The 18,258-nt window shown below is 36.7% G+C and overlaps 1 long non-coding RNA gene across 1 annotated transcript in view; it reads left to right on the top strand.

Moving 5' to 3' along the window:
• LOC310895860 overlaps positions 1-18,047 on the top strand; it is a 39,876-nt gene extending 21,829 nt beyond the window's left edge. The window contains exons 2-5 of the long non-coding RNA XR_014581005.1: positions 11,264-11,500; positions 12,893-12,961; positions 13,547-13,661; positions 14,986-18,047. This is a non-coding gene — a long non-coding RNA (uncharacterized lncRNA). The remainder of the gene's footprint in view (positions 1-11,263; positions 11,501-12,892; positions 12,962-13,546; positions 13,662-14,985) is intronic.
• The last annotated feature ends 211 nt before the right edge of the window (positions 18,048-18,258 follow it).

The following is an 18,258-nucleotide window of genomic DNA, read 5'->3' on the forward strand; positions in this document are numbered from 1 at the left end:
CTGTCATGAAAGGCTTTCATGTTTAGGAAAGTAAAAGACCAATGATACATCTGGCTAAACAAACTCAATATGAGTTTCTCATGGTTCTCTTCCACCCGTATGATTTAATTCGTCTGTGTTTCATCTTACTTGATCTGTCTTCATGCAACTCTTGACTTAGTCATGTGCTAACAACCAACTTTATATTCAAATACAGGCATTGGTTTGACTTCATAACACTACTGGAAGTACAGTGGCCAAAGCTGTCTATGCCAGACAGTGGCAGTCTTGTAACAACTTGCACGCAAAAACAGTCAGGTCAGTTGAGAAACTGTCCAAAACTTTTCCCTAAATCTTAAGAAAGAGGAAGAAAAGAGCAGAGCCATATGAAACTGGGTCAGCTGCCAGGTCCTGCAGCTGTGTCAACACATCTTGACTGCTGAATGTCTCTCTCTGTAGACAGCAGTTCTTATTCCATGTTGGAACACTGTTATTTTCTGAAAAACATTGCCTTCATTTTAATAAATAATATATGTTGGGAACTGTCTTAATGGTTTAGTCAGCTTAAAATAACTCCTTACAGCTAAATTAGGATCCTATTTGGAAGTCTGCTGGAGCTGATGCAGATGTGTTGCACAGGCAAATAAAAGAACGGTGTAGAGCAGTGAAGCATCTGAAGGTGCCACTCTCACTGTACTCCCACTAGAATTCATTTGTCTTACCTATTGCTGGTTTCATAACTCCCCCACATTTCTGATGGGTATACATAATTAACTAAAGTTAAATAAAAGGTTTACTGGAAGTTTTCTTATTGCATGTTACCAGATCGTTACTAACAGATTAGATAGGCGTCTTCAGCAAAATTCATGTAGCTGCTGTGATAGATGAGTTGGTAGGTAATTAGGTTAAATGTTCATTTATTAGTATTGAGTCAGTGGAATCAAGAATGACCTCCTCATCTAGATTTGTCCTTATAACTTAAACTCCCCCAATGTTTAACAATGGTTATTAGATAATTAGGGATACCAGGTGGTGAGTGAATTCAGGCATAACTTTAGACAAGTCTTTATTGCAATTCCTTTATTACTCTCTTCAAAGAGGTTAAACTTTTGTTAACGTTCCTATGAGAAAGAACTGTAGTATCATGTACATCTTTCTTGAGCTGTCAAAGACACTTGTGTCTAGGAGTATCCACATTCCCTGAGTAAAAGACCAGTCTGTTCTGTTATCCATTCAGTATTTAGGCAGCTGTCTTTAGACAATTGCAAATAGAAAGCTTCAACGGCTGGATATTTTTACTGGTTACCTCAGTAAAATCAGCAGCAGATCACCTGCCACTACTGATAGCTTACTGATTGCTAGCAATCTTTAATGGTAGCAGAGGATGTGGTACAGTCTTGAAACCAAGATTTTTTTTTGAATGATGACTTTATATGACTCTTATAAATATATACGATTTTATATGATGACTATATATGACTTTTCTGACTATACAAAATATACATAAATGAGACTGCTCACTTAAGGTTAAGGGAGTGGGAGTTTTGTATCGTAATGTTAATGGGAGCCCTGTACTGTAGTCTATGCTTGTGCACAGACATGTCACTTCATGGTCCCTGAATAGTTTTAATCAACAGATTAAGCTGGCGTGTATGTGTGTCCCCACACAAATGTCCAGACAACATTTGAAAGAACTAAAAGAACATGTGGCCATCCAGGTCTCAGGCTGTAGAGTGTCCCTGAATTTCCTGTCAGTGACCAGCAGCAATGAGCACACCTGTGAGAGGTGTGCCCAGGTGGAAATGCTCAGCCTGTTGACAGAAAGTATATGGTCACTAGAAGCAAAGTTTGATGATATGGGAGGACCACAGAGATGCTGTGCACAATTGTAGGGAGAAATTTTATGTGGTTGAAGCTGGCCAGTACTGTGGGGGACAAAAAAAACCACCACAACAACAACAAAAAACCTTTCTATAAGTATGCTAACAGCAAAAGGAAGACTGGAGTTAATATTGGTCCATTACTTATTGGGGGTGGTAACCTCACAAATAGGAATGCAGACAAAGTAGAGAGAGATGGTTAATGCCTTTTTCACCTGTCTTCAACACTGATGATGGGCTCTGTGGGTCCCAGTTTGGAGGACTGCGACTGAAGTAATGATAAACCTGAACTTGTGTGGGATTTGCTGCTTTAGCTGGATCTGTATAAGCGCACAGGACTCATCAGGATTCTCATCCCAGCGTACTCAGAGGGCCAGCTGATGTAATCATGAGACCTATCTCAATTGATTTTCAATGGTCTTAGGAATCTGGAGAGGTCCCAGCTGATATGTCATTGATAGCAGGTCAAGGGAAGTGACTGTTCTATTCTACACTTCACTGGTGCAGTCTTACCTCAAGTACTATGTGTAGCTTTGTGTGCTGCAGAAAGACATAAAACTGTTAGAGTGTCCAAAGGAGAGCTACAAAGATGGCAAAGGGTCTAGAGGTGAAGACGTGAGGAGTGGCTGAGGTCACTGCTTTGTTCAGCCTAGAGGAGACTGAGGGCAAACCACATGGTGGCTTACAGATTCCTTATGAGGGGGAGGTGAGGGGCAGGCAGTGGTCTCTTCTCTCTGGTGACCAGTTATGGTACCTGAGGGAATGGTATGAAGCTGCATCAGGGAGATTCAGGTTGTACATTAGGAAAAAGTTCTTCACTGGTGGTTGGCCACTAGAACAGGTTCCCCAAAGAAGTAGTCACAGCACCAAGCCTGCTCAAGAAGTGTTTGGACAATGCTTTCAGACATACGGTTTGATTTTTAGGGTGGGTGGTCTTGTGTGCAGCCAGTTGTTGGACTCAATGATCCTTGTGGGTCCCTTCCAATTAAGGATATTCTATGGTGCTTTGAACTTTTGCTTGCCTTCATGAGAACCTAGGCAGCCTGGTTTCCAGTTTCATCCAGATATCAGTTTCTCAAGAAAAATAGACTTGTGTGTAACACTATAATGATATTAATACAATCATTTTTGTCCTTTCACCTACTGCACCCACGCAAGAAAGGAGGCACTCTCCAGCCCTAAGTCCTTTTCTCTTTTGGATGTGGTGCCAATTCTGTTAAGAGAAGTCTGTTGTCTCCCTCTCTTTAGAAAGCAGTTGTTAGCCCAAACGACGCCGTTTTGATTTAACCTTCCTACCACTAGGGGTATCAGGTGTTGAAGACTCCCAATATAGACCAAAATTTTAGGCATTTTAGTGAACAATTCAGGTAGCAAAAAAAGCAGTTGTATGTCAAGCAGCAAGTGAAGCACTGGACCTTAGAGTAAGGGGAGGGAGGCTGAGCATTGTATTCTACTACTAAAACATCTCAATTCTTAATGGTTTAGGAATCATCTATGCTCAAAGAACTGCACTTTAAGAACCGCTGTTGTAGATCACTTTTCTATGTAAAAGATTTTTTAAAGTAACCATTTAAAAAATAAGGTATTTGTTTTCTTATTTTTTTCCTCTATGTTTATTGTCAGTTTAGAATGGGTGTTGATATTCTTCATTTAATGAAAACTTGTTTTGTGAGTTGAAAGGGAATGGTTTTGGAGAAAAACTAAAAAGGGTTCCGTTCTGAAAACTGATGTGGAAATAGTTTTAAAAAATGATAAATATTGTCAAGGTATGGTAGGAACTAGATTGACAGACTTTTGTGCCCACCCCCAAAAATAAATCCTATTTAATCCTAATAATTCCTGAGTTTATGTACAGATATTAATAAAATTCATTTTTTCTTAAATTGGTAATTTCAGAATAATGCTCTCTTTAATTAGAGAATGGAACTGCAGCTAAATACCTAGTAAAAAGGAATCAGCTTTGCTGAATAACGTTAAAAAAAAACACAACCCAGAATAAGTGTTATTGACTTAACCTATTACTTGTAGTATTCTGAAGTCAATATATAGTAATAAATTGCTAAATATTAAAACATGTCAACCTGCAAGTCAGAAACTTGCTTCTGACAATGGACTAAACTTCCTCTACTACATCCAGCAAGGGTCTGGTGATGAATCACAGAGGGTTTCACAAATGTATACATACTTCACAGGGAAGTGTGTCAGTGCATGTGGAAGAGATAAAAGTATTCTGGAAGAAGTTCAAAGGAAATATCTTAGTAACTACAGAAACAAAAGCCCTTCTGCCCTATGTTGGGAAGAAAAAAGGTAGACTAAATAGACTAAATGAACATCTTCCTTTTTAGTACTAGGTTGGCTGAGACAGATTTGTCCTCTAGAGCTGATGAGGCTTTGAAAGAGAGAATGATGAAATCTCCATAAAACTGCAAATGCTTTTCTTATGATCTGGGGACAGACTTAAAATAAGAGCACCTTCCAGCATTGTTCACTCACATGATTGAAATCAAGCTGTATTTCAGAAAAGCTCTTCCTTACACTTGGCTGGAGTTCCAGGTTATGTGCCTAATATGGGAATCAGTTATTTCAATTTTAGTATGGCTCTGACTTTTTAAGAACAAATAGATAAATAAACTTCATAAGTTAAATATTGCAGGAATTTCAAGTTTAAGAGTCAATAAATGAGAACCATGAGCTTCTGTATTCCAGTCCTTAAATAAACCTTTGGATAACCTTTTATTATATTAATCATAACCAAATCATACTTGCATAAAGATGACAATATATGAAAAGGTTATAAATGGTCTAGAGTCATTCAGGGTGAAATTTACACAAGAATGTGGTCCATATTTCAATCACTTTACCATTGTAATAGAGATTGGCAGCAAGGCCATAGGTGTAAATATTGTACAGCACATCAGGCATCCTGCACTGTTCTAAAATATCTTATTTCTTTTTTCTTTGTTTAAAAACAAAGATTTTGTTTTTCTAACTTCTGTTTTGATTAGACTGACCCTAGAAGAATTGTTGCTTATTTTTCTTTCTGAAAAATGTGTGTGTGGGGGGGGGGGGGGAACCTAGTCCACTTGGATTTTACCTAAACCACTGTTAGAGCTTCACAATTTAAAAATATTGCTTGTCCAAGGTTTCCTGGAAAAAGTAGGGTGGGTTGTGTTTTAAGTCTCTGAAGACAGTTATTGAAATGCATCTGTCCAATATGACTTGTCTTTAACCCTTTCTGTAAGGGAGATACAAAAGCTTTCCATTGAGGAAATTCCATTAATGATTTCTTCACAAATTTTTCTTCAACCTACTGGAATTATTTTGCATTTTCATTAGGTTATCAACTGAAATTATGTCATATTATAAAGTGGATTATTTGGTTTTGTATGTACAGAATGCAAATTATTTGAAGTACTGAGTAGTACTTCTCTGTATTAATTTCAGTAGGCTTTTTACATAATGTTAATGTGTCTGGAAGATATTTCTGTAGACTCATCTCTAATGTATTTTAAAGTGTCAGTAATGTTTTTCTTAATTTGAAGAATTTACTCAAATTTGAACATCAACTTTGTATGCTAATGAGCCACCAAGTATTACAAATGAGTCTTCCACAGGTAAATTTTTTTGTGAGTTTGAGAATTTTGCCTTTCTGCTATATCTTCCTTATTCTTATAAGGCTCAAGAGTCCTTAAAGCTCAGTGTGTGTAATTTCTGCAGTCATTTCACTGCAGAAAAGTAATCTCAACCTTACCAAAGGCCTCATCTCTGTAGCAGTTCAGGAAACACCTTTTCTTAAGTGTGAGTTTAAACCACAGTAACATTTTTGACTGTGTTATGAATTTGCAACATGCAAGCTGTTGTCTAACTCAAAATGAATGGAGTTTACTGTAGGAAATAACTAAAACCTACTGTTATTCATCAGAAAGGCTTTTGATTTAGCTTACAAAGTCTTGTCAGGGGAAGCTTCTCAAAATGATTTCCTCAGAGTTCAGGAAATTACTAATGAGGTTTGGTTACCAATGTGTTTTCTGTATGTCAGAAGTAGAACTTAAGGTAGCAATGAATGGCTAGACTTCTGCACTCAAATGTGCAGTCCAGGGTATTATAGTACTTATTTTTCTTCTTTGCACACAGTTTATTATATGAATGTGGAAGGAAAAACAAGCCAAACCACAGCACACCTTTCTGGTCTATGCCCTATGTAAAATGACAATTGTTATGATTACCAACCTTCTGCAAAAGACTTGGTGACTTATAACTCAGCAGAAATAATGAATAGTTCTTTCCAATTTGAGTCTGTGGCCCTAGACAGAGATAGAGCTCTAAGATCACTTTGTTCTTCTTTCCTGCCACAGCAGCACCTTGGAACCATAATCAAGACCAAGATTACATGTTGCTATGGAGTATGTAATTACAGAACAAAGGTCTCTGCCTCACAGCACTGCCACATAATAGTAAACGGTGCACAGTAGTAAACAGAAATGAGATAGGTAGAGACCGATGCAGGAACAGTCTAAAAAAAGGTGATATCAGCTTCATCATGATAGATGGAGGTCTATCTATGACTGGAAACGTGTTTGGGCATTGAAGAAGTAAGTTTTCTGTGATGGTTTGTGAAAGAAAAAAAAGTAGTTTTTGCATACCTCCATGGAGAACTTCTCTCCTGTAGCTGCCGAGGATGTGATTAATCCTGCAGCTGTCTGGCAGAGCATAGTACTCATAATTCTTCCAAAATCCTCAGCCATCTTGCTTTGCTGGTTGGTTTCCTTAGCAAAGTTTACTCAAAAAGCAGAGCTTTTTGGAATGTTTTTCCTTCATTGCAGGGCTTGAAGAAATAAATCTTAATTTAAAACTTTTCATTTTAGAAGCAAATTTACTACACTTCTGAACTGTCCTTAGGCAGCTCACTCTCATAGCACAAGCAGGGTGCTTGTTCTGTTACACATAAAATGGTGTCTAAAGACATAAGCAATGTGTTTCAGATTCACTCAGAACTAATCTTGCTTTCTCATCTATGTACTTCTTAGAATCATAGAATCGTTTAGGTTGGAGAAGACTTCTAAGATCGAGTCCAACTGTTAACCTAGCACTGCCAAGTCTACCACTAAGCCACGTCCCTAAGCACAGCTACGCATCTTTTAAAAACCTCCAGGGATGGTGACTCGACTGCTTCCTTGGGCACCCTGTTCCAATGTCTGACAACCCTTTCAATGAAGAAAATTTTCCTAATATCCAACCTAAACCTCCCTGGTGCAACTTGAAGCCATTTCCTCTTCTCCAAAGCAAGAAGTGACAAGAGACTGAGCCCCCTACCTTGCTTCAGCCTCCTTTGAGGTAGTTGTAGAGAGCAATAAGTTCTTCCCTGAGCTACCTCTTCTCTAAAAAATCACTCCTCCGAAGGATTTTTCTTTAGACCCTTTACCAACCTCATTGCCCTTCTTTGGACATGCTCCAGCACATCCATATCCTTTTTGTAGTGAGGAGCTGAAAACTGAACACAGTATTCTTGTAAGCATTTTTCTGCATTCATAAACCTTGAGAGCTTATGAATATTCTTCTAATAATTATTCTTCATACAATCTCATAATTACAGGTGTACTTAAAAGATAATTCCCTTTTTAAAATTGGGAAGAGAGTACCTCTGACAAAGTACATTATCCTTTCGATATATAACAAGGCCACAATATTTCCTGCGAGGTTTTAAAGGCAAATGGACTAAGGAAGATAAGAAGGATTTCTTGCTGTTAGTACTGTGTTTTGGAGAGACCGTGGTGTCCCCCATTCACACTGCGTTGTGAATACCTGGTTTAGTTTGAGTAATCTCAATTATACAACAGCAGTGCACTGGGCCAGACACCTAACCTGTCTTCAGTATCAAGAAAAAGGATAGAAATATTCAATTTTTTTCCAAAGTTTCCTCATGCGCTTACTCTGACAGCTTTTATTTTTTCTCCACTTGTAAGTTTCATATCACCTGGTTTATTTCTGTATGGAAAAAAAAAGTAGTTATGGGAAATTAGATGTAATTTCTGCTTTTTAAAGATTCTAATAGTCTCATTCTACTTCTTATTTTTGTGTATTCTGAGACATACGACATAAATTGCAGTATAAAAATCTGGTAACTTAGTTGTAAATTGGAGCTTTTTTTTTCTGTACTATGTTGTCTTACTAGTTTTTTTATGCTGTTCTGGAGCCTATTAATGATAATATCTTGCTACTAAGCAGGATGTGCTTCTACCCCCTTTCAAATCAGTATAAAGATTAAAACAAGTCTGACTTGCTTTTCAATTTCTTTGCCAACTAGTGTCTTTGCCAACTAGTGCTGTGAACTATGGTGCTCCAAACTAAACATATTTTTATATCACAATCAAGGAGGTACTTCTGATAATGAAGTTAAACTTATATAATAAGATGGTATAACATTCATTATTATGCTATCCTGCTTCTTCCTTAACCCTTCTTTTTGTCTGAGAGCTTTCCAAGTAAGTTAGGGAAGCCAGTGTTTCCCCAAAGAAATGTTTTAAGATGGATGCAAAACTGATGGGGTAACTATGCAAAGAGTAATAATTAAATGTTAATTGTCTCACCTAAAGGATTTCATTGCTCTGCTCTGGTTATGGTAGTATTTTGTATTTCACCAAGGACCATTATAATACAGTAAGTTCATTAAACTGTCCAGCAGTTGCAAGAATAGCTACTGTTCTATTGGAAGATCAGGTTGAATTTTTTGGTTTGTTGTTTTAATATTTCTCTAATTTTCTATGACACTTTGAACTACAATAATAAACATCTGAAAAATATTCTGGCCTTAGTAGAAGTCATCAAATGCAGAAATACAGGTTGAGGATTTGCTATGAAGTAGTACTATTTCCTGAGAAAAGGATCTAAGTTATTGTAGGTTACAAACTGAATGCGAACCAACAAGGTCAGTTTGCTATTAAAACAAACATTTTAAGAAATGAATAAAGGAATGATATTTGTAGTACATTTAGTATAGTGTTTCTATTCTACTTGGTACTAACGGATTAATAGTGGCTGAATTATTTTGTCCCTTTTTGGATATCACATGGAAGAAATTGTGTTTCCTTCCATTGTGGAGAGGAGAGATGAGGGAGAATCAGTGTGGCCCAGTACTACAATAAGGCATATTTAAACAGTTTTTCACTGTCCTGACTGTTGTAATTGATGTTGAGATAAACAGAAACACAGTGCTTAAGTTTATAGATCTTAAACTTCCACTGATATATTTGTCTGATTTAAACCAATCTGGACTTAATTAGGTATGAATAATTCTGCCATGGAACAGGTGTTTGTACTAGATAATCTTACATGATTTTTTTATTCAATAATAATAAAAAAATGACCATATTTCCAAAGTTACTTAGGTAAGACTAGCTGAATAATAGGGGAAAAAAATAAAATGAGATGGTAAGTCTTTTTATTTATTGGAACAGCAGGTAGTTTGAGCAAAATCTGTTTAATTGAATGATTATTAGGGAAGTTGTTATAATTGAAAAACTTCATAGAAGAAGAAAAATATTCCCAACTGTTGTGGTGCAGCTAGCATGCATTTGCTCTGTGTAAAGCCTATGAAAATGCTAACTGTATTTTTTTGTTTTTTTGGCAAAGACAGCAATTTTTTTATTTTTTTTTTTTTATGGCTTGATGTTTCTAATCACATCATAATTGCAACTAAAACCAACCTATTGTACCACCACCTGCCAAAGTCTCATGTTTGCTGTAACACTTTACAAAAGTTCTGTCCAGTCTATTTCATCTCAGATGTGTAGCCCTTCAAGTAAATGGATTATATGAAACAGATGAAAGAAAACTGAAGATTTTAAGTTTACAACATAGAGAATTCTATTTCTTAAAAGACAGACAGTGAATTAACATGAATCTGCAGTAGATTACAGTAGCAACACAGGAACTCATTACAGAATAACTGTTGCATATTAAATGTTGGACATCTTACTCCATTTCTAAAATGCATACACTATAATTGGAAGTGTTACTGTACTACACAGGCATAATGCAAAGGTTAGTCTGGCCAGATAACACTTTAAGGTTAAAGATGAGGAAAAAAAATGCTTAAAACTGGGAACTAGCTAGCAGAAGGGAGAAGAACATAAAATTGGATAAAATGCTAGTGGAAAAAAATACAGCAAATGTGGTGAAAAGTCCATATTGCAAGTCCATATAAAGTACCTGTCCTAAAAACTTGTTATTAAAGCTATGAGGGGAAGAAAAAAAAAAAAAAGAAAAAACAACAACAACAACAACAAAATGGGTACTTGCCACCCAGAAGTAAAATTTATTCTCAAATGCATGACTTGCTCGTGTATTACCATACTTCATCCTTTCTTCCTCTACTGGTGATGTATAGGTGTGTCATGGCGCTAATATTTTGTCAAGAGAGAAGGCTTTCTCTTTGAATGAAATAATTTCTTTGTGGTCTTTGATTTTATAATATTTTTCAGTTTGTGGTTCTTGTTTGTTTGCTTGTTTTTCAATTTTTTTCTGTTATTCTTCTGACTCTAAAATATTTGTAGGAAGTGAGCAGTTATCCTCTGAAGCCCCGATGGGAGTAAGCAAGCCTGTACAAACACATAGGCAGAATACATCCTTGTAAATCCCTCAGCTATGGACTAAGAATGTTCAGGAGGAAACCATATGTCACTTCAGCAATACTGAGTGAGGAAAAAGGGGAAAATGGACTAGCTTTAAACCACTCCGTAAAAAACACCATTTGGTTTCTTGGAGTACAAGAGAATGGCGAAGAGTTTTTCAGCTTTTTTTATTGTCAGTAGAACTCCACGGTGGCTTTCCACCTATCCATTTACACTGTGCTCCTTATACAGCAGTGTCACACAAGCATCCATCCCAGATGGTGGCTTCGGAACAGGTGGTAAGAAGGGATGAAAGAAATTCCTAAGGTGTAGCGTGCTTCTGTCTATTTTTTTTTTTTTCTAAATAGGGTCTTATGGGATTCTTGACTATCCAGTCCTTTACTATAGGGATGAATGAAATAACTTCATGCAGGTTTTCTGATGCTTAACAAAATAAAATCAGAAGTCTCAACATTCAGGGGGTTGCTTTTTTTATTTACAAACTTTGATTGATGTGTTTTATTTCCCAGAGAGTTACAGATACAATCTAATGTTCCAATGGTTATCTCAGGGGAGGGGGAGGAAAAATGCAGCAAGATCATAGGTAATATCACAGTAAGTCAGTGTCCTATTGTCATGGAAGAAATTGTATTCAATAAGATCTCTGCTCTTGAACACAAACCACATCTTGTTCTCTAAGAGCTGTGTAAAACATATACAAACAAATATATAGGCAAGGAAAAAGGTTAAAAGGGAAAGAAATTTTGACTTTTATTCCCTCTTGTGTCTGTCTAGCTTCAAACTGCTTTGGACACGTTGGTATGTTCTCAGAGTAACACACAATTCTGGAGGACGAAGAAGTCTCTTCTTGAATATCTCTACTCCATAAAGTGACTTGGTAACAGTTTCATCATTTTAGTAAACTACTCAGGTCCACATGGTTTAAGTTGAATCCACTCCCTCACAGTAGCAAAGTAAACAACGACATTTTCTTAACTACATCTTCACGTGTGTCGCCACAGGAATTGAAAGGTATATTCATTTTTATGATGATACCTCAGGAACAGCAACAGGATTAGGGACACTTCTAGTGTGGAATTGGAGAACAAGGGGGTTATGACAATCTAGATAAGAATTTCTTTTGTTGTTCTTAATCTGAAAGAAGAAACTGCATATCTTGGCTATTAGATTTTAAAATTTGTGCTTAGAAATTAACTAATAGTTTATCAATAAAAGCTGATAAGATATCCAATAAAAAATACAGCAAAGTTTTAAGGAGAATTATGCTTAGCTGAATTCTTCGTCATGAAACACAAAGTAAAATCAAACAAAGCTTTGTCTCAACCAGGAATTTCTGACATGCTCCAGACTTCTACTGACATAAAAGATAACTTCTTAGAAAAATGAAAAATCAACCTTTAGCTAATGATCTCAAGTGATCACCTTGAGTAAATTCTTAAACATAATTGCATCTTTCTAGATGATACTGTACTTCCATTATAACACCTAATTTCAGCCTTCGGGTTTGACATTTTCTCCTTTTTAAGAACTATTTCCAGTCAATCTTCTTGGAAAGACATTGGACAATTTTTCCTAACTTAAGAAACTTAATACAGCTTGACTCTTTTTTTTTTTTGAAATTCCTCTTTTTTGAAAACACATCTGCTTAATTTCAATGCTAAATAGCCTATTTTTATTATTGTTGGGTTTTGTTTTTGTTTCCACATTCTTGTGCTTGAGAACTTATTTAAATAAGTATTCCTAGGCTTTTAGAATATTATTCAAATATCTAAAGCTAACCATACATGCAAATGCATATTCAATGTGATAGCTGGACTTTGTGCAGAACAAATACTTCTTCAGTGTGTATATTAGTGGCAGTCGTATAATTCATGATCATGAATTATATGTTTTACTTCAAAAATTGAGAATTAAAACAATGCTAAGAAATATTTTTGTATATAATGTGGGGTTGTTTAGCCTGGAGAAGAGGAGGTGCAAGGGTGACCTTATCGTTCTCTATAGGTACCTTAAAGGAGGCTGTAGTGATGTGGGGATTGGTCTATTTTCCCATGTGCCTGGTGATAGAACGAGGGGGAATGGGCTAAAGTTGCACCAGGGGAGGTTTAGGTTGGATATTAGGAAGAACTTCTTTACCGAAAGGGTTGTTAGGCATTGGAATGGGCTGCCCAGGGAAGTGGTTGAGTCACCGTCCCTGGAGGTCTTTAAAAGATGTTTAGTTATAGAGCTTAGTGATATGGTTTAGTGGAGGACTTGTTAGTGTTAGGTCAGAGGTTGGACTGGGTGATCTTGGAGGTCTCTTCCAACCTAGATGATTCTATGTGATACTGTAAATGTCAGACTAAATTTAGAAAGAAAAGGTCTCTAAATATTCTTTCTCTGATTCTTTCTTCAATTTTTCAGTTAATTAAAGCATGACCAGCAACAGCATGATGATAATGCACTAGGGAAATGAGCCAGGAAAAAAACAAGGTAAATTAAACAGTGAAAATCACTGGGGGTATGATGGCTTTCAGCTTGGAGAGAAGGAACCAGAAGACAGAGGATTCGCACAAATAATTACATTTACCTGCATATAACATATGAAATAAGTACTTAATGAAGTAATACTGTCAAGGTAGTAATGCTTAAGTTTTAAGTCATTACTTGTTAGAAACAAGGGACATTTTCTTTTCTCTCATGCAGGTATTTATACTTCTATAAAGCCAGAGTGATAGCACAAAAATAGAGATCCTAGAGCTGCTTAAAGTGATAAGCACAAGATAATATATTGCACAAGAAGTGTAATAATATATTGCTGAGAGTAGTACTCCTGGTTAGAGCTGCGTACAGAAGGCACAGTAGCATACAGACATGCTAGGAAGAAATCCCTGTCTATGAGCTGTTGAGCTTAAACAGATGTTAGGCTGGTTTTCAGGTCTCTATGGTGATAAGATAAAGTGGGGATGGAAGTGTGAGAAGAGACCTTTTGTGCAGTGTGGCAATTCCTTCCATCTTCTGCTGTAACTATCTGCTCTGTCTTTTCTTTTTTTTTCTTCCTATCTGAGAAATCTGAAGATGGGAGTGGACCAAAGAGCACCTAGTCCTCCCTACTGTATTGAAGACCCTGCCTTGGTCAGCTCTCTGGACATCAGGCAATGTTCTGTAAAAGGCAGTGTATGCTACAACTCTGGTATATTATATACATCTCTTTGATTTTTGTCCTGACCCAGAAAGTCCCCAGATCACTCCCTTACTGAAGTTGTGATATAATGTATAAAAATGATTAAGACATGGTTCAAAATAAATATTTTGATTGATATGAAATAAGAGATCATTAGAGACAAATAAGAGATCTTGAGGAAACCTACTGTTTCCTTAAGTCTTGTAAGCTAAAGGGTAAATGGACAGAGGAACGTGCAGAGGAAGGATAAATGAAGTTGTGCCACTGGCATAGTGGTAACAGAATTTTTTCTTTCCTGTTCAATAAATGTCGTGTTCAATAAATGGCTTGTAGGCTCAGAAGAGCTACTGTTTTTCATTGAGAAACATGAGTTTGGGTCAGAAGTAGAAGATAACATCAGTTATAACATTCAAGAAACATCTAAAGAAATCCAGCCTAGGTCCAACTGAGGATCTAGGATGAGGATAGTTGGGGAGGAGTTTTAAGGTGGGGATTTATACTGCTGCAACAGTACTAAGAACAGTTCTGTCAATTTTATTTCCAAAGGAGTTGCATGTTTCAAATACTGTAACTGAGAAATTGTAAGAGCATAAGAACTTTCAAGTAAATAGAGAATTTACTTCAGTACCAGGTACAAGTCTCTGTTCTAGTAATATTTGTAGAACAAATAGTCAATTTATGAGTAAGCCTTTTACAAGTAGGATGAGCAATTTAATTGTTTCAAGCCCTGAATGCTCCAGGGATACAAATCCATGATGGAGAATGCAGTAATTTGTGACCATATTCCATTTAAAGGCATGCAGAAACTGGGAAGCCTGATGGTACTATGCAATGATTAGTATTTTAGGTAGCAATCCAAAGACAAGTTGCATCTGTTTCTGAAATGACATGGATCAAGATTAATGTTTTCTGATAGTAGAAAGAATCCTTAAGGCTTTTTGAAGGTTGTTCTTTGAACAGCAAAAGAATATATGGACTTTACTTATCTGGAATATTTAGAGGAGAAAGTGCTGGATGAAAGAAAATCAGAGACCAGAAGTTAGGCATGTACCTAGTTCTGTATTATAGTCCAAGACTGTGTAACATACTCAAAGATTGGTGTGCCTCTGGGATATTTTTTCTATATCGAGACCCTTGGGAAACTAGGAGGACTTAGCTGAAGGTGTGAAGTTAGACTTTCAGAAGTGTGGCCTTGAGTTACTTTAGTCAAATCAACCTTTGTATGAAATAAACAGAAGCACAAGAGTTGGATGATTCAGTTCAGTTAATGCTGCCTTCATTTAATTGATTTCAACTTTCCTAAGTATTGTTTTTTTTTTTTTTCTTGTTTTAGATGAGTCCAAATTTCCATGATATCATAAGGTCAAGATCATGGCAACAAATCCAGTTGAAGTGATGAAGATTAAACCTTAGCAGGGAGCAACCTGGAGTAAGCTGACACTTCTGAAGTGGTTGAAGATGTGATGGTATAAGTAGGTTTTTCCACCCTATGGGGAGGGGAAAAAAAAGCTTTAGTTACAAAGTGTACAAGGTTCATTGCTTCTCAGGACTTTAGCATCTTTTATTACAGAGACAAAAATGCAACACTGAAAACACATCTGAAGTCACCTCCTGATGTGTGGTGTTTCCTCTCCTGAGACACTAGATTCACATCCTCAAGTATCTCCACAATGTAAGTGTCAGACTACGTCATCTTTAGGAATCAGTCCACAGCGCTCAGTTAATTCACTTCCAAAGAAGTGACTACAGTCACTCTTTCAATAAGCATCAGAATATCATGCATCATGTACAAAGTTTTTTTGTTGTTTAAGGAAAAGCTATGTTTAAGGAAAAACTATGTATTCTACTGCCTAATCTCCTTCAGCTTTTTTCTAAGTCAACTCCAAATTGGTGTTTTCAATATTACAATATTTCCAGTTATTCTAAACTATCATTTTTAACCAGGGAAAGGAGAAAAAAAAAAAAAAGACAAATCATTTCCGCTAGTAGACTTATAGACATTTGGTTTTTTTAATTAAAAAAAATAAAATAAAAAAAATAAAAAAAAAAACACAGGAATCTCCTGGAAAGAGTCCAGTAGAGGGCCACAAAGATGATATGGTGCCTGGAGCATCTCCCCTATGAGGAAAGGCTCAGAGACCTGCATCTGTTCAGCCTTGAGAAAAGAAGACTGAGGGGATCTTACCAATGTTTATAAATACCTGAAATGTGGGAGGCAAAGGGATATGGCCAACCTCTTTTCAGTGGTTTGTGGGGACAGAACAAGGGGCAATGGCCACAAAATGGAGCACAGGAAGTTCTACACCAATATGTGAAAAACCTTCTTCACGGTAAGGGTGATGGAGCACTGGAACAGGCCGCCCAGGGAGGTTGTAGAGTCTCCTTCTCTGGAGATATTCAAGACCTGTCTGGACGCCTACCTGTGCAACCTGCTCTAGGGAACCTGCTTTGGCAGGGGCGTTGGACCCGATGATCTCTTGAGGCCCATTCCAACCCCTACAGTTCTGTGATTCTGTGAAAATGAGACACCATACTAAATAGCTACAGGCTGATTAGGCAATATCCATCACAATTGTTTTCTTCATTTCTTTCCCATGTCCATTGATTTGCCGAGCTGTTAGCTGACCTTAATAACTGGGTTAAGATCAGCTTAAACATCCAAGGCTTTTATTATGATTTCACCTGTTAAAAGTAGCTGCAGAAGGCAACTATGCTGTCAAACTTTCTGAAATTAGAGTGAAAGGGATTGAAGTAGCTTTATGAATGGCATTAGCCACTTTTTAAGGGAATTTAAAGTCTGTTAAACAGGTATTACTCTGAAAATTAGAACAATTAGACAATAAATACTGAAATCTGTCTCATCTCCAGTAACAATCTATATATTCTCAGGGCATCTAAAAGTAATCAAATAGCAAAAACATTTATTAAATATATATATATATATTATACGCATATACATAGCCTAGTGTCTTGGTTTCAATAAACTTTCATTTTAAGTTTAGGAGGACCTACTTCATTTTTTCTTCTAAATGTGGGAGAATGATATTTCATTTAGAAAAATGAATAGAAAAGAAGGCAAAGTTTCTAGGTAAACTGACATGACCAATGTTTGTAAAAGCTTATTAATCTCATTTCCTGAAATTGAGTTTTAGGTGCGGATCATATGTTTCTCAAATATGTAACCAGTACCTTCATACAGGAAGGGTCTGAGTAAATGATCGGTAGCTGAAACCTGGACTCCTGATTGAACATATGTCTTCACAAAATTTATCCTTTGGGAAATAGACTAACAAGAGCTTTACAAATCCTGCACCATTTTGTTTAATAGATATTGTTGCCAAGCACCATTATGCTTCAGCTTCTACTTCAGGAGACAGTTCCTCCTTCTGCAGATTTTCTAACTCTTGTACAGAAGTGGAGATCCCTTATCTTTCCTGGCAGTCACAGTTAGTAGTCTTCCACTATCTTTCAGTAGTAGTCAGAGGATAGCCATGTGTTAGTGTTTTTTCCTGTTTTACTGTGCCAGTGGATGCTTAGGGAAGAATTGGGTGTGGCTATGGCCCCATCATCCTGCCTCAGCACTATTTGGCAGAGCTATGAGCTACCTACAAATGGGATATAAATATCTGGCAGAAGAAGGAGAGTTGAGAAGCAGAACCATGACCACTTCACAGAGTAATAATAGACTCCACGGACAGAAAATCAGTGAGGTATTCTCAGACCACAGCAAAGTGTACAGAGTCCAGGAAAAGCAACTGAACTTGTGGAAGTCTTTATTTTTGATCAATTTTATTTCACCTGTCCTTTCCATTCTTGTGTTCTAAAGATATTACATTATTTATACTTAAATACATTTTATTTACTATGAACTTCAATCTATTGTATTTTATCCCACAAGTGGTGAGCAACTTGTCTAACAAGTCACCTGTTATACAGGTACCAAATAGTCTATGGGGCAGATTCAACATACATGATAGTTTTCTTAAGAGCACTCAGCTATCAATGCAGTCATCACCATCAAAAAGCTGCTGTTTTGGTCCCTTAGAAACAGTCATTTAAAATTCTTTCTTTTCCTGAAGTCCATGCCTGTCTCTCCTTTAAAGTATAGCTTTTTTATTTCTAAGTTCCCCTTAAGAGGGTATATTGAAGATCTTAAAAAGTTACATATTGAGGTACTTTAGCAGTTTCTGGTTTTTGGTTTTTTTTTGGATATTGGACAATGACAGACCACCCTTGGCTCCTAATAACCGTATTTCTAGAAATTCTGCATTCTGTTTTTTCCTTTTTTTTTTTTTTTTTTCTTTTTTATACCTTAGGTCATACCTGAAAGGCATAGTCCATTTCTAACATTATGGAATCAATTTCCCGTACTACTTAAGTAGAAGGAGAGGAAGAAAGAAAGAGAAGGATGAGCAGAATAGAGTGAACATTCTTTCTCTTTATTTGTACCGGTATAAACTGTTCAGAAAGACATCCAGATTTTTATTTTATCTTGACAGAGGGGTGAAGTCCTTGTTTGGTATATGGCCATATCTGACCAGTCACTACACTGACATTTCAGTTCAGCTTATGTAGTGGTGGCATGACCATTCCACCTCATGAACAG

Source organism: Anser anser (assembly GCF_964211835.1).
Source record: "Anser anser genome assembly, chromosome: 2".
Classification (NCBI taxonomy): Eukaryota; Metazoa; Chordata; class Aves; order Anseriformes; family Anatidae; genus Anser; species Anser anser.